The 5,029-nt window shown below is 39.8% G+C and overlaps 1 protein-coding gene across 1 annotated transcript in view; it reads left to right on the plus strand.

Moving 5' to 3' along the window:
* The window catches only part of LOC125481813 (tetratricopeptide repeat protein 37-like), a 190,069-nt gene that overhangs the window by 165,115 nt on the left and 19,925 nt on the right, over positions 1 to 5,029 (plus strand). The gene's annotated exons all lie outside the window — the stretch shown is intronic.

Consider the following 5,029-nt stretch of genomic DNA (forward strand, 5'->3'; position numbering starts at 1 on the left):
GAAAGTTGTAGGAGCAACAGGGTGGTGGTGATGGGAGATTTTAATTTTCCCAACATTGGCTGGGATTCACTTAGTGTTAGGGGTTTAGATGGAGCAGAATTTGTAAGGAGCATCCAGGAGGGTTTTTTTAGAGCAGTATTTAAATAGTCCAACTCGGGAAGGGGCCATACTGGACCTGGTGTTGGGGAATGAGCCCGGCCAGGTGGTTGAAGTTTCAGTAGGGGATTACTTTGGGAATAGTGATCACAATTCTGTAAGTTTTAGCATGCTGATGGACAAAGATGAGAGTGGTCCTAAAGGAAAAGTGCTGAATTGGGGGAAGGTCAACTAGAGCAAAATTTGACAGGAGCTGGGGAATGTGGATTGGGAGCAGCTGTTTGAGGGTAAATCCATACTTGATATGTGGGAGGCTTTTAAAAAGAGGTTGATTAGAGTGCGGGACAGACATTTCCCTGTGAAAATGTGGGATAGAAAGGGCAAGATTAGGTAACCATGGAAGACAGGTGAAATTGTGAGACTATCAAAGAGGAAAAAGGAAGCATACATAAGGTCTAGGCAACTGAAAACAGACAAAGCTTTGGAAGAATATTGGGAAAGTAGGACCAATCTGAAATGAGCAATTAAGAGGGCTAAAAGGGGTCATGAAATATCTTTAGCAAGCAGGGTTAAGGAAAATCCCAAAGCCTTTTATTCATAAGGAGCAAGAGGGTAACTAGAGAAAGGGTAGGCCCACTCCAGGACAAAGGAGGGAAGTTATGCGAGGAGTCAGAGAAAATGAGTGAGATTCTTAATGAGTACTTTGCGTCGGTATTCAGTGAGGAGAGGGACATGACGGATGTTGAGGTTAGGGATAGATGTTTGATTACTGTAGGTCAAGTCAGCATAAGGACGGGGGAAGTGTTGGGTATTCTAAAAGGCATTAGGGTGGACAAGTCCCCAGGTTACTGAGGGAAGTGAGAGAGGAAATAGCTGGGGCCTTAACACATCTTTGCAGCATCCTTGAGCACGGGTGAGGTCCTGGAGGACTGGAGAATTGCAAATGTCCCCTTGTTTAAGAAGGGTAGCAAGGATAATCCAGGAAATTATAGACCGGTGAGCCTGACGTCAGTGGTGGGGAAGCTGCTGGAGAAGATACTGAGGGATAGGATCTATTTACATTTGGAAGAAAATGGGCTTCTTAGTGATAGGCAGCATGGTTTTGTGCAGGGAAGGTCATGTCTTACCAACTTGATAGAATTCTTTGAGGAACTGACAAAGTTGATAGATGAGGGAAGGGCTGTAGAGGCCATATCCATGGACTTCAGTAGGGCATTTGATAAGGTTCCCCATGGTAGGCTAATGGAGAAAGTGAAGTCGCATGGGGTCCAGGGTGTACTAGCTAGATGGATAGAGAACTGGCTGGGCAACAGGAGACAGAGTTGTCGTGGAAGGGAGTTTCTCAAAATGGAGAACTGTGACCAATGGTGTTCCACAGGGATCTGTGTTGGGACCACTGTTGTTTGTGATATACATAAATGATCTGGAAGAAGGTATAGATGGTCTGATTAGCAAGTTTGCAGATGACACTAAGATTGGAGTAGCAGATTGCAGCAAAATATAGATAGATTGGAGAGTTGGGCGAAGAAATGGCAGATGGAGTTCAATCCAGGCAAATGTGAGGTGATGCATTTTGGAAGATCCAATTCAAGGGCGAACTGTACGGTAAATGGAAAAGCCCTGGGGAAAATTGATGCACAGAGAGATCTGGGTGTTCAGGTCCATTGTACCCTGAAGGTGGCAACGCAGGTGGATAGAGTGGTCGAGAAGGCATACGGCATGCTTTCATTCATCGGACGGGGTATTGACTACAAGAGTTGGCAGGTCATGTTACAGTTGTATAGGACTTTGGTTCGACCACATTTGGAATACTGCGTACAGTTCTGGTCGCTACATCACCAAAAGGGTGTGGATGCTTTGGAGAGGGTGCAGAGGAGGTTCACCAGGATGTTGCCTGGTATGGAGGGTGCTAGCTATGAAGAGAGGTTGAGTAGATTATGATTATTTACATTAGAAAGGTGGAGGTTGAGGGGGGACCTGATTGAGGCCTACAAAATCATGAGAGGTATAGACAGGTTGGATAGCAAGAAGCTTTTTCCCAGAGTGGGGGACTCAATTACTATGGGGCACAATTTCAAGGTGAGAGGGGAACAGTTTAAGGGAGATATGCGTGGAAACTTCTTTACGCAGAGGGTGGTTGGTGCCTGGAACGCGTTGCCAGCGGCGGTGGTAGAGGTGGGCACGATAGCTTCATTTAAGATGTAAAACCAAACAGGTACATGAATGGGCAGGGAGCAGAGGGATACAGATCCTTGGAAAATAGGCGACAGGTTTAGATAGAGAGGATCTGGATCGGCGCAGGCTTGGAGGGCTGAAGGGCCTGTTCCTGTGCTGTAATTTTCTTTGTTTGTTCTTGACCACTTGTTTCATGATTGGCCCCTACTTAATACAATATTTTGATCAGTACATATAGTTAATGCAATATACAAAATGATTTCTTCAGCTGTGTTAGTATTAAAATAGCTTCATTGTTAGTTATTACTTTAAATATAATCTAACCACTGCACATTTAACCACGAGGAAGAATTCAGGATAGTTTCCTGAAATATGTTGTGGATCAAACTAGGAATCGGACTATTTGCATCTGGTAATAATGAAAGTTTAATACATGAACTAAGAATAAAAGATCCCCTAGGAATCAATAATCATAGTATGGTAGAATTTAGTGTTCAGTTGAGTATGAGAAACTTTGGTCAGAAAGAACTATGCTACACCTAAATAAGATTTAAATACATGGAAATGAGGGCAAAGTTGGCTTGAGTGAACTGGGAAAGGAGTTTAGTAGAAAATACAGTTGATGAACAATAGTAGACTGCTTTTTTCAAAAAAGTCTATGATTGGCAGCAATAATATATACCGGTGAGGAAGAAACATCCTAGAAAGGGGATAAACCGAACATGGTTAACCAGGAAAGTTAATGACAGTATCAAATTGAAAGAGAGAACCTATGCAATGCAGTAAAGATTAGAGGTGAATCCAAGGATTGTGAGGATTTTAAAAAAGGTGACCAAAAAGAAAGAGAGAAAAAATAAATAGGGAAAATTTGCAATTAACATAAAACTGAGGGTAAGAGCTAATTTAAAAAAAAAACAAAGAAAAGGAAGAGCGAGGTAAGAGTGAACACAGGCCCTCGGAGAATGAGACTAGGGAAATAATAATGGGAAGCCAAGAAATGACAGAACAGTTTAAGACACTTTGCCCCAGTCCTCGCTAATAGCATTCCAGAAGTATGAAATAATCGAGGGGCTAAAGGAGGGGAGGATATAAATACAACAACTGCCACTAGAGAAAAGATACTCCAAAAGCTAATGATGCTAAAGACTGATAACATCCAGGGGATTTATGGGATGCATGCTAGAATATTAAAAGAATTAGTTACAGAGATGGTGAGTGCACTGGTAGTAATCTTTCAAGAATCCTTAGCTTCTGGAATGGTCTCAGAGTTGAAAAATTGCCAATGTAGCACTCCTACTCAAAAAAGAGGGAGAGAAAAAAAAAAAGCTAACTATAAGCTAGTTAGCATGAACTATATTAATGTGAAAATGTTAGTCTATTCTGATGGAAGTAATAGCAGACCATTTAGAGACACATAATCAAGCAGCCAGCATGGCTTCATGAAGGGGAAAGATGTTTGGCAAATTTATTAGTTCTTTGAGGAGGTAACAAGCAGAATAGATAAAGGGGAACCATTGAATATATTGGGTGATTTCTAAAAGGCATTCAATATAATGTCACATGTTAGGTTGCTTAATAATACAAGAGCCCATGATGTTTGAGGTAGTATATTAGAACAGGTGGAGGATTGCTGAACTAACAGAAGATAGAGTTGGAATAAAGGGGACAGTCAGTCAACGGTGCCTGAATTAAAATTTTAAACAAAGCTTTCTAGTTAACTATCATTTTCTGACTGGTGCATTTCCTCTACCAATCTGAGTCCACTTGCTAACAAATCAACACTCTCTCTTGAAGTACTTCTTTGAAAATTACTTAAGTTTATTTTTAAAAGATGAATGCAGTGTTTTTTTTTTAAAAAGAAGATTTATTCTATGAAACAAATGAAATAAGAATGCTTGTTCCATTATATAACAAGACTGAATTACATTTGGTGTCTAGACATTGTAGCACTGAGATATATCCTTCATATATTCACACAAATAACATGTATTGTGGTTTCGAAACACCACAGGTTAAAATGTTGGTTAGACAGAATCCAGGCATATGCTTTAATTAAGTCTTGTGTTGTATTCCAAATCTGGCATTGCAAAACAGCAACACATTCGTTACTTGTTCCAATCTATGTATAAAGTCCTGTTCTTGGCTAACGATCTCTAAATTAATTTTAAAAATTGTCTGTTCCTGGTTCCATTTGGTTTTAAGTGTCCCTGTCAGACCCTCGTGGATGGTTAGTGGTTTTGGTTCTTTATGTTGTGGCATCATAATGTTCAACTGAAATAATCTGAGTCAGAGCTTATTATAAATGTCAGGTGAAAGTTAAACTGCTTACAGTTTTACATTTCATAGCTTTTATAATCACAATTTAGCATAATTTTAAGAACAATGGAATAATTGTAAAGCATGCATATAAAACTTTAAGATTTGGGTTTGTTTGCTTCTTTTCAATCTAATTCCATATTGCTTGGAAATATTGTTTTCTTGGCATGAACCATGAACCATAAACCAGACATTTGGATATGAACTTCCAATCTCATACTGTCTACATTTCATAAGGTATAATCTCTTAGTCTTTTATTTAATACATCAAAATATTTTAAAAGTTTTAGGGAAAGGGGAAATTAACCATAAATATGAGAATTTTTAATTCACCAGTTGGGTATTCGTGAGCCAAAGTAAAACAGGGCATAAAAACAAAGTTGCTGGAAAAGCTCAGCAGGTCTGGCAGCATCTGTGAAGGAGAAAACAGAGTTGACGTTTC

Source organism: Rhincodon typus, chromosome 3 (assembly GCF_021869965.1).
Source record: "Rhincodon typus isolate 14 chromosome 3, sRhiTyp1.1, whole genome shotgun sequence".
NCBI classification, from domain to species: Eukaryota; Metazoa; Chordata; class Chondrichthyes; order Orectolobiformes; family Rhincodontidae; genus Rhincodon; species Rhincodon typus.